Source organism: Mustelus asterias, chromosome 15 (genome assembly GCF_964213995.1).
Source record: "Mustelus asterias chromosome 15, sMusAst1.hap1.1, whole genome shotgun sequence".
Classification (NCBI taxonomy): domain Eukaryota; kingdom Metazoa; phylum Chordata; class Chondrichthyes; order Carcharhiniformes; family Triakidae; genus Mustelus; species Mustelus asterias.
This window is the reverse complement of record NC_135815.1, coordinates 92,847,678-92,860,441: the sequence shown is the minus strand read 5'-3', so window position 1 is coordinate 92,860,441 and position 12,764 is coordinate 92,847,678.

The window sequence follows — 12,764 nt, the reverse complement described above, 5'->3', positions numbered from 1 at the left end:
AGATTAAGTAGAGATGGTTGTTACATGAGCCATAGAACTACGGACTATAATTCAATACTACTCAATGGCAATGAAATGGGATCGGAGAGCATTTTAAGAGCCAATCTCCCCTAGTCTGTACCATACTGTGTACAGCTCTGGTCACCCTATTATGGAAAGGATATTATTAAACTAGAAAGAGTGCAGAAAAGATTTACTAGGATGCTACCGGGACTTGATGGTTTGAGTTATAAGGAGAGGTTGGATAGACTGGGACTTCTTTCCCCTGGAGCTTGGGAGGCTGAGGGGCGATTTTAGAGAGGTCTATAAAATAATGAGGGACATAGATCAGCTAGATAGTCAACATCTTTTCCCAAAGGTAGGGGAATCTAAAACTAGAGGGCATAGGTTTAAGGTGAGAGGGGAGGGACATACAAGGGTCCACAGGAGCAATCTTTTCATACAGAGGATGGTGAGTGTCTGGAACAAGTTGCCAGAGGTAATAGTAGAGTTGGGTACAATTTTGTCTTTTAAAATACATTTAGACAGTTACATGGGTAAGATGGGTAGAGAGGGATATGGGCCAAATACGGGCAATTGGGATTAACTTAGTGGTTTAAAAAAAAGGGCAGCATGGACAAATTGGGCCGAAGGGCCTGTTTCCATGCTGTCAACCTCTATGCCTCTGTGACCTGCTCTCAAAATCATTGTCTTGGACACAACGGCAGTGTCCCAGCAAAAATAGATATCGTTAAGACACTTTGCTGTCCACTAGCAAGGAGAAAGGAAGACTGATTACTAAGGTACAGTGGCATGGTGGCACAGTGATTAGTCTCACAGCGCCAGGGACCCGGGTTCGATTCCCAGCTTGGGTCACTGTCTGTGTAGAGTTTGCACCTTCTCCCCATGTCTGCGTGGGTTTCCTCCGGGTGCTCTGGTTTCCCCCCACAGATGTGTGAGTCAAGGTGGATTGGCTATGCAAAAATGCCCCTTAGTATCAGGGGGACTAGCTAGGATAAATGTATGTGATTACGGGGATAGGGCCAGGGTGGGATTGTGGTTGGTGCAGACTTGATGGGCCAAATGGCCTCCTTCTGCACTGTAGGGATTCTACGAGTTCTATTCTATGAGATACACTGCAATCCTGTCTGTAAAGTGTGATTGAAGACAACAAAGAAATAGTGCAAGGGACAACTTCCATTCAATTTTTATAGGCATGTAAATTGTAGTTGACTTCTTAATTGTCCTCTGAAATAGCCTAGTGCAAGGGCAATTAGGAATGGGCAATAAATGCTGGTCCAGTCAGCAACACCCGCATCTCATGGACGAATTCAAAAAAAGTAGATTTTTGATCCAGTAACAATCAGGCTGAAGACTTCTCATTCACAAAATGTGTAGGTGCAAGGAATATTGATTGAATGTAAAATGATTGGGTAAACATTCACGAGGATGATGAAGCGTGAAGAATCTAAAAAAAAGTGGTAAGCAAAATAAACAAACATAAACCTTGCCAGTCTTACAAGCATCCACTATTTCTTTGTTGTCTTCAATCACCCTTTACAGACAGGATTCTATGAAAGGACACAATGAAAAATGGGGGTGGGGGGGGGGGGAGTTAAAAAGTCACACTGGGTGTCCTTTTTTTTAATGCTCTTGCTCCAGTTTCCTCCCACAGTCCATGATGGATGGCCATGCTAAATTGTACCTAAGTGTCCCAAGATGTGTAGGTTAGGGGGATTAGTGGGGTAAATACATGGGGTTACAGGAAAGGGCCTGTGTGGGATGCTTTGTTGGAGAGTTGATGCAGATGCGATGGGCCAAATGGCCTCCTTCTGCACTGTTGAGATTTTATGATTCTATAATAAAGAGTGCTGTATGCCAGGAAAACATATCAGATAAATAACTAATTTATGGGTCCATGGATTTTCTCTCCCAGGGCCAGAAAAGATGGCAAATTATTCCTTTCATCCTATAGTTTCCTAGTAAGTCTGACAAGGGTTATGCTTGTGATATAAGGGGGCCATTCAGCCCATCGGGTCTGCACTGACTCTCTAACAGAGCATCTTACCCAGACCCTCCTCCCCTGTCCTACCCCGTAACCTCACACATTCACCATGGCTAATCCCCTTAACCTACCTATCTTGGGACACTAAGGGTAAATGTAGCATGGCTAATCCATCTAACTCGCATATCTTTAGAACATGGGAGGAAACCGGAACACCCGGAGGAAACCCACACAGACATGGGGAAAATGTGCAAACTCCATATAGTCACCCAAGGCCAGAATTGAACCCGAGTCCCTGGCACTGCAAGGCAGCAGTGCTAACCACTGTGCCACCAGATACTAAAAGATAAAATGCTGTTTTAGAAAGTGTAGCGCAGAAAGGAGTCATTCAGATCTTTGTATTTGGTAATTAACAGCTGGAGAAATCTATTCTAATCCAGTTTCTCTCACTTTACCTTATATCATTTTTTTTTCCTTTTCAAAGTTCTTTCAGGATCATTTTGAATGAAATTCTGGTGTTGGCCTGCATAGCCACATGTGGCAAATCCTTTCAGATTCCAATACCTTCTCTATGAAAAAAACATCTTTCTAACTTCCCACGTTATTCTTTTATTGATGGTCCGAAGATCACTGCTCTGATTATTAATTCATTCACCAGTCAACATTCTCCACATCTTTCACCATTGGGCCACATTTGCCATCCATCTGTCCATTTGGCTCACTATGCTGCTCTGTTATCTGCTGCTTTCTCCCTCAACACATTGCACGCTTTCTAATTCACCACCATCAGTAAGTTTTGTTACAGTTCTTCTTGTGCTTGTGTTTTTTTTCATGAATGGTAATCAAAAGAAATGACAATACTGACCCCGGGAATACCCCAGATCCCCCCGCACCAATCTATTCCCGCTATTGCTGAAAAAGGGGTCTTTTTCAAGATGGCAGCTGGTGACTAGTGGTGTGCCTCAGGGGTTGGTGCTGGGACCACAACTTTTCACAATATACATTAATGATTCGGAAGAAGAAACTGAAGGCACTGTTGCTAAGTTTGCAGATGATACAAAGATATTTAGAGGGACAGGTAGTATTGAGGAAGCAGGGGGGCTGCAGAAGGACTTGGGCAGGTTAGGAGAGTGGGCAAAGAAGTGGCAGATGGGATACAATGTGGAAAAGTGTGAGGTTATGCACTTTTGAAGGAGGAATGGAGGCATAGACTATTTTCTAAATGGGGAAATGCTGAGGAAATCAGAAACACAAAGGGACTTGGGAGTCATTGTTTAAGATTCTCTTAAGGTTAACATGCAGGTTTAATCGGCAATTCGGAAGGCAATTGCAATGGTAGCATTCATGTCGAGAGGGCTAGAATACAAGAGCAGGGATGTACTTCTGAGGCTGTATAAGGCTCTAATCTCACCCCATTTGGAGTATTGTGAGCAGTTTTGGGTCCCGTATCTAAGGAAGGATGTGCTGGCCTTGGAAAGGGTCCAGAGGAGGTTCACAAGGATGATCCCAGGAATGAAGAGCTTGTCGTATGAGGAACAATTGAGGACTCTGGGTCTGTACTTGTTGGAGTTTAGAAGGATATGGGGGGATCTTATTAAAACTTACAGAATACTGAAAGGCCTGGATAGAGTGGACGTGGAGAGGATGTTTCCACTAGTAGGAAAAACTAGAACCAGAGGGCACAACCTCAGGCTAAAGGGATGATCCTTTAAAACAGAGATGAGGAGGAATTTCTTCAGCCAGAGAGTGGCGAATCTGTAGAACTCTTTGCTGCAGAAGGTTGTGGAGGCCAGGTCATTGAGTGTCTTTAAGACAGAGATAGATAGGTTCTTGATTAATAAGGGGATATGGGGTTATGGGGAAAAGGCAGGAGAACGGGGATGAGAAAAATATCAGCCATGATTGAATGGCGGAGCAGACTTAATGGGCCGAGTGGCCTAATTCTGCTCCAATGTCTTATGGTCTTATGGTCTTATGCTTGCTTTATATTGCCTATACTTTAAGGACCAGTAGTTAGTCTACTCAGCAGTGGCATGAGTGGGCACAGTGGCATGAAGCTTGCTGTACCCATTTGTATCTCAAAATTGCAAACAAGGTTCTTTCTATGTCATGAGTTCCTGATTAGCATGGTGAAAGTGATCTCCCACCTGAAGCAGGACAACACCCAGTTCAAAACTTTTCCTAAAATGGTGGTGGCCAGACCTGAGGTATGTGACCTTTGTAATTGGGAGGATATGGGGTTGGATGCTTAGTGTGAGGCTGCGGCCAGTCAAATAGCCAAATAGCCAAAGAAGGGAAGGGAGTTGATAACGAGCATCAATGGGCGGCACGGTTGCACAGTGGTTCGCGCTGCTGCCTCACAGTGCCAGGGGCCCAGGGTTGGATCACTGTCTTTTTGGAGTTTGCACGTTCTCCCCGTGTCTGCGTGGGTTTCCTCCGGGTGCTCCAGTTTCCTCCCACACACCAAAGATGTGTGGGTTAGGGGGATTGGCCATGCTAAATTGCCCCTTAGTTTCAGGGGGACTAGCTAGGGTAAATGCATGGGGTTATGGGGATAAGGCCTAGGTGTGATTGTTGTCAGTGCAGATTTGATGGGCCGAATGGCCTCCTTCTGTATGATGCTATGATTCTATGAAGCATACAAAATTCGTGTCGGGGGGAAAAGGCAATAACTTTAGGCTTGCCTGTGCTTAAGTGGAGAGATGTGCAGATTCACCAAGTCTGACAACACAGCAGTAGTGCATGAGTTCATAGAATCCCTACAGTGCAGAAGTGGCTATTCAGCCCATCAAGCCCTCATCAACTCTCTGGCAGAGCATTTTAGCAAGGCCCTCTCCCCCACCCTATCCTCGTAACCCCACACAGCAAGGCATTGAAAAAGAGAGCAGGGTGCCATCAACGCATACGAGGACACTGACCGCATGTGCGCAGATGATGTTGGCATAAGGAAACAGGAAGAAGTGGAGATCATAGAATCATAGAATCCTTACAGTGCAGAAGGAGGCCATTTGGCCCATCGAGCCTGCACCGACCACAATCCCACACAGGCCTTATTCCTAGAACCTCACGAATTTACCCTGCTAATCCCCCTGACACTAGGGTCAATTTAGCATGGCCAATCAACCTAAACCGCACATCTTTGGACTGTGGGAGGAAACTGGAGCACCCGGAGGAAACCCGCGCACGGGGAGAAAGTGCAAACTCCACACCGACAGTGACCTGAGCAGGAATTGAACCCTGGCACTGCGAGGCAGCAGTGCTAACCACTGTGCCACCATGCCGCCCTAAGATTTATTGGTTGAATTCAAATTCCATCTGCCGTGTGGGATTCGAACCCATGCCCCCAGAGGATTCACCTGGGCCTCTCTATTACTATTCGTGTGACATTATCACTACGCCATACGCCTCCTTGGGCCTCTGGAAGGTAATGATTCATGGACAACAAGAGATACCATTCCTGGAAATACACTGACAATGACTGGATAGTTGTAAGTGGAACCAAGTGAAGTCAGTCACAGCGGATTGTTACAAGGCAGAAAAGCATTAGAGATGGATGTATGGTAAACCATGCAAAAGGCTGCACAGAGGTCAAGGAGAACAAGGAAGTAACATGCATCATGGCTTCAGCCACAGAAAATGCCAATTGTGGCTTTGGTAAGGGCCATTTCAATAAAATGGTAGGGACAGAAATCTAATGAAAAGGACTCAAACATGAGGTTGCAGGAAAGACAGGCATGGATTTTGGAGGTGAAAAGGACTTTGGAGAGAAAATAAAGGTTAGCAACGAGTTAATAGTTTTTTTTCCCAAGATGGCACCGGAACAAGGCGACTTCTTACAAACTGTGCCCAGCATACCTTCTAATTCTATCTTTTACTCTCGTTCTATGCTTCTCAAACTTCATGCTAACTCTTTTAAATTCTCTAACAATGCTTTAATTCAATCATTAAGTTGATCTTTCTCTACATCCTAGCTATGACTGTAACCCTACATTCTGCACTCTCTCCTTCCCTTCTCTATGAATGGTATGCTTTGTCTGTATAGCGCGCAAGAAACAATACTTTTCACTGTATGCTAATGCATGTGACAATAATAAATCAAATCAAATCAAATAATAAATCAAATCAAATAGTTTGCAAGAACAAGGGTACTGAGACAAAGAAGGCAAGTTTAGGATTTATTTTCTATGGATTATAGTTTAATCCCAAAATCTCCACCAGAAACAGCGTCGAAAGCAGAATTCGTAATACTTTACAAAGTTGATAAATATTTTAAAAATAAATATTAGAATGTGTGGAGAAGGATTATGACTAAGGCCTTGTAAAACTGGAGTCAATGGGAATCGGGGGGGCGGGGGGGGGGGGTTGGGGGGGGTGGTGGGGGGGGGTGGTATGCTCTCTGCTGGTTGCAGTCAGACCCGGCACAAAGGAAGATGGTTGTGGTGATTGGAGGTCAATCATCTCAGCTGTAGGACATCACTGCAGGAGTTCCTCAGGCTAATGTCTGAGGCCCAACCATCTTCAGCTGCTTCAGCAATGGCAATCTGTCCATCATAAGGTTGGAAGTGGGCATGTTTACTGAAGATTGGACAATGTTCAGCACCATTCACGATTCCTCAGATACTGAGGCAGTCCATGTCCAAATGCAGCAAGACCGGGACAACTTTCGGGTTTGGGATAATAAGTGGCCAACAACATACACATCACACAAGTGTCAGGTGACGACTATCTCCAACAACAGGGAACCCAACCTTCACCCCTTGACATTCAATGGCATTACCACCTCTGAAACCACCCCCCTATCAACACCTTGGGCATTACCATTGACCAGAAATTGAACTGGACAAGCCGGATGAATACTATGGCTACTACAAGAGCAGGTCAGAGGCTGGGAATCCTGTGGCAAGTAACTTACCTCCTGATTTCCCAAAGCACTGCTGCCTCACAGCGCCAGGGACCCAGTTTCAATTCCAGCCTCGGGTTACTGTCTGTGTGGAGTTCTCCCCGTTTCTGCGTGGGTTTGGGTTCTGACATGACATGACATGAAAGGGTTTGGGTTCTGAAACAAAATGCAAATCAATCGAGTCTCCAGATGCCAACTTAGATGGGCTGACTGATTCTGAGGAGACCGCGTTGGAAATAGGAGATAGAAAGAACATTCACATTTGAGTGGATTTTGCGATGGAGTTAAATTTAATGTTAAATGCCCATAGCACATGAACGAAGAATCTCAGTCAGGCTGTCTGTGGTGCAAAGCGCATATGAAATATCTCATTTGTAAATGATGATAAAGAACAGGAAATCAACCCATATCATTGTTGCACACCTCCTGGCAGTTACTTGCACAGGGCCATTGGAAGAGAACTGAAACTGAGTTGATTTTTCTCTGTTAAAAGCTGATGCATCTAATGCAAGGCACAAGAAGAGGAAGAAAGCAGAACAAGAAAAATAAAAGAAATTATTTAATACATGCTAAAGCGAGCAAGGTCTCCTTCTCTCTAGCTAGTTAAGGATGGGTTGCATTCAAGAAAGGGGTTTTCTCTGAGCTTAAGTTTGCTAAAAGGAACATTCAAAAATCAAATAATAATGCAGCCAATCACAGAACTTTATTTACAAATAAATCTTTCTCCCTCCCAAGTGAAATCTATTCTTTTTGTCTCCTTTCTCTTTCTCTCTCTATTCCACCTAAAACAAACAAGATTTGTTTCCTCCATCAGTGCTACAGCTACTAACATGGTTAGTGACAGCAGTGTGGTGACAACTCTTCCTTTATCCATAGTGGATACCCAGGGGGCAATAGGGCGTGGATTAATCTAACAGAACTAGACAGGGTAGAGTGTCCAGAGCCACGGGTCATAGTCTAAGGATACAGGGTAAACCTTTTAGGACGGAGATGAGGAGAAATATTTTCACCCAGAGAGTGGTGGGCCCGTGGAATTTGCTACAAAAGAAAGCAGTTGAGACCAAAACATATGGGGCAGGATTTTCCTCCCTCTCCGTGGCAGGAGGCAGTGCGCTGGTGGCAAGATCTTATGGTCCCGTAGTTGTCAACAGGGCTTCCCACTGGACGCACTCCTCGCTGCCGGGAAACGTGTGGTGGGAGTGCACCGTCGGCAGGACTGTAAGATCTTGTCGGTGTGACTGGCAGCAAGGTTTCTGCATACATTTTTTCAAGAAGGAGTTCGATATAGCTCTTGAGGCGAAGGGGGTCTCAGGATATGTGAGGAAGGCAGAATCAGGCTATTGAGTTGGATGATCAGCCATGAACATAATGAATGGTGGAGCAGGCCCGAAGGGCCAAATGGCCTATTCATAGAATAGAATCATAGAATCCCTACAGTGCACAAGGAGGCCATTCGACCCATCGAGTCTGCACTGACAACAATCCCACCCAGGCCCTATCCCCATAATCCCACCTATTAACCCTGCTAAGCCCTCTAACCTACACATCCAGGGACACTAAGGGACAATTTAGCAAGGCCAATCAACAGAATCCACACATCTTTGGACTGTGGGAGGAAACCGGAGCGCCAGGAGGAAACCCACGCAGACATCGGCAGAACGTGCAGATGCTGCACAAATAGTGAGCAAATCGAACCCAGGTCCCTGGAGCTGTGAGGCAGCAGTGCTAACCACTGTGCCACCGTGCCAGCCTAAACAGACACTGCTGCTGTATTGTCATGAAACCTGGCGGCTCGCCGTTGGAGAATTGAACCCCAGTCTTCCACGTGACAGGCGGGGATACTAACCTCTACACTAACGAGGAGTATTCCTGCTCCTATTTTCTTCATGATTGAGAGACATCCCTAGCAGTCACCTGAAACCAATACAGGCCTGACTTAAATATGTTATGAAAGATTCTGTGCCTGAATTTCAACCTTATGCAATATCAGTGTCTGTGTCCAATGTCACTTCATTAATCCATGATGGCGGAAACAGTTGGCAAACACTTTTCACAATTTAAAAGGATCCACCCCCTGCCCATCGAACTCCCAGTCTCCGGTTAGTCACTTTAGGTCTCTAGGGTTCTTTTGAGCCGATCCTTTGGCTGTTGCTGGGATGCGTTTTTGTGTGTGAGATGCTTCTGTAATGTGCGCTTGTGGTGGTAACGAACTGTTTCACAGGATTTGCTTATTCTCAATTGCTGAACGTGGGAACATTACTGTGTTTATGCCAAAGAATCCCAATTCAGGAGGGTCAGCGAAGATAGCAGTAAAATAATAACACGCACAGGCTTCAAGAAAAGGCTGAAGAAGGCATTACTAAATGGGACTATTCAAAAACACCATACCTGGAGCTCAGAGAGGGACAGAGTGTGACAGGTGCGTTTCAACAGGTTGATAATTCTGTGCCAGCTGTTGGCAAAAGAATTGGAACCAATACAAGAGAGTCACTGCATTGCCAGGAATAGGGAGGGTTACAGTGGCTCTAAATATTAACGCTTCTGTCTTCCCATCTGCTTCAGGTGATGTTAGCAATGTCAGTCAGTTTTCGGTGGACATGGCTATCTTTGGTAGGTCAGTGATGAGGGTGATGAAAGTCCATTAGGTTCCCCATGGAGGCTGACAAGAAGGGAAAAAGGACACTAGAATTTGCCTGTGTTGCCAGTGCAGGGTTTCATACGCATCCCTGCATGTCCCCATCACTGTTCTCAACCACCAAGTCTTCAATCTACTTCAATTTTCAATTTGCTTCTGGCTACAGGCAGCTAGAGTCATAAAGAAATGGTAAAGTCACCCTAGTCCCAGATGACCGTGGGCTGTTCCCCCCTTTGATGGGGGGGGGGAGCTGACTGGTGCTGATTTAACCTGAGGGTCACCACACCTCAGATGAGGGGCAAGGTTGAGAAGGCGGGGCCTTAAGGGCCATGGCCTCAAAATAAGGTAGTCATGATGTGGAGATGCCGGTGTTGGACTGGGGTAAACACAGTAAGAAGTTTAACAACACCAGGTTAAAGTCCAACAGGTTTATTTGGTAGCAAAAGCCACACAAGCTTTCGGAGCTCCAAGCCCCAGGGGCTTGGAGCTCCGAAAGCTTGTGTGGCTTTTGCTACCAAATAAACCTGTTGGACTTTAACCTGGCGTTGTTAAACTTCTTACTCAAAATAAAGGGCAGCAGATTTAAGACTGAGTTGACGAGGAATTTCTTTACCCAAAGGGTTGTGAGTCTGTGGAATTCGCTGCCCAGTGAAGCAGTTGAGGCTATCTCACCGAATGTTTTAAACTCACTCCCGCTCACCTGATGAAGGAGCAGTGCTCCGAAAGCTCGTGATTCCAAATAAACTTGTTGGACATTAACCTAGTATTGTGAGGCGTTTTACTGTGCCCACCCCAGTCCAACGCTGGCATCCCCACTGAATGTTTTTAAGGCAAGGATAGATAAATTTTTGAACAGTAAAGGAATTAAGGGTTATGGTGAGCGGGCGGGTAAGTGGAGCTGAATCCACAATAAGATCAGCCATGATCTTATTGAATGGTGGAGCAAGCTCAAGGGGCCAGATGGCCTAGTCTTGCTCCTAGTTCTTATGTTCATGAATAACCTCAGCCCCTATGGGAATTGAACCCACGCTGTTGGCATCACTCTGCGTCACAAAGCAGCCATCCAGTCAACTGTGCTAAACAGAAGATCCCGCTGGTGGGAAAGGCCGGAAAATCCCATCCTCACTTGTCCTCTTCCATCTGCTGGACAATTGGTCCACCCATTTCCGGAATGTTCTAATTTTGTTTCTCTTTGAGGTGTTAATTTAATCCATCACGCAACAGAGAGCAAGAAATGAAATTAAAACAAAGCTTCCAGTGGTCAACTGAGAGAAGTTTTAATTTGCTTCAGTGAGCCTTGACTAGATTACTGAATTTAATCATTCCTTCTGAAATGTAAGTTACTATGAACTTGTGAGAAAAATGTTCTCTGAAATTGCAAGGTTGGTTATTCAGTATCCTATTAATCAACCCATTTCAGTCCAGTGTAGTATCTTTGTGCAATATAGTTTGAATGGAGTCAGCTTTTTCCTCAATATACATTATAAGCAATTTAAACTACTGATTCATTAATGCAAGCAAATCACATACTGTCTCCACCATAACAAAATGTAGCTATCATTAAGAAACATATCAGATCCAAGGTATTGATTCCCCAATAGATTCCCCAAAGAATCAGCTACAGCATGTCCAATGGTCTGGTTGCAATGTATTCAGCAAGTTTCTTTCACAATTCCATTTGGGGTGGCAAGGTGGCACAGTGGTTAGCACTGCTGCTTCACAGCGCCAGGGACCTGGGTTCAATTCCGTCCTCGGGTCACTGTCTGTGAGGAGTTCGCACATTCTCCCCGTGTCTGTGTGGGTTTCCTCCGGGTGCTCCGGTTTCCTCCCACACTCCAAAGATGTGCAGGTTAGGTTGATTAGCTAAATTGACCCTTAATGTCAGGGGGATTAGCTAGGGCAAATGCATGGGGTTACAGGGATAGGGCTTGGGTGGGATTGTTGTTGGTGCAGGCTCGATGGGCTGAATGGCCTCTTTCTGCTCTGTAGGGATTCTATGATTGATTCTATGAATGTAGTCAAATCAGTAAAAACCTGCCGCACAGAACATTTTTAAAATCATTGTGTAGTTAAAAAGTGCCGATTGAGAGTGGATGAAACTCAGCATGATCCGCTGCCTATCTGAAAAATATCGGATAAACCTCATCTTTTGTGCTCGGATCATACTGAAACTATTGCAGGACAATAGTAAGCTTTATGCTCTGGGTGCTAATTTAATCTCAACGACAATGAAAATAATAAATCACAATACCCCAAGTGCTTAAGGAAACTAATTACAACGCAAACACAGCTTCTCATAACACTTTCTCTTGCAAAATTTCTTCTCCCCTACAGTCCCATCCAAATCTTCATCTTAATTACCAGCTAGCTCAATGAAGATTTTTTTACATTCCTTCTTAACGTTTATTGTCTATCCTGAGAAGGTGGCGATGTGCCTTCTTTTCGAACCAGTGGGTAAATGTTAGGTACAACTGAATGGCTCGGCCAAACACTTCAGAGGGCAGTTAAGAATAACCCAACTTGGTGGCACGATGGCGCAGTGGTTAGCATTGCTGCCTCACAGCGCTAGCAAACCCGGGTTCGATTCCCAGCTTAGGTCACTGTCTGTGCGGAGTCTGCATGTTCTCCCTGTGTCTGCGTGGGTTTCCTCCGGGTGCTCCGGTTTCCTCCCACAGTCCAAAGATGTGCTGGTTAGGTGGATTGGCCAGGCTAAGTTCTCCCTCAGTGTACCCGAACAAGTGCTGGAGTGTGATGACTTCATTGCAGTGTTAATATAAGTCTACTTGTGACACTAAGAAATAAACTTTAACTTTTAATATTAAACATGTTGGTCTGGCTTTTTTAAGGATGGCAAGAGGACATTAGTGAGCCATTTGGGTTCTGTTGACAAACTGATAAGCTTCATGGCCACAACATTCCTACTCAACTACAGCCCATGAATATGAGTCTCGAGGGCACAAAGCGTGGCATGAGTGTTTTTCAAGATTAAATGTCATTTCACCTTACATTGGTTTCACTTTATTCATGTGTGAATCATTGTTACTTGCTGAGACTACCTTAGTAAGAGGTTTAACAACACCAGGTTAAAGTCCAACAGGTTTATTTGGTAGCAAATGCCATTAGATTTCGGGAGCGCTGCTCCTTCGTCAGATGGAGTGGAAATCTGCTCTCAAAACCACTCCATGGATTTCCACTCCATCTGACGAAGGAGCAGCGCTCTGAAAGCTAATGGCATTTGTTACCAA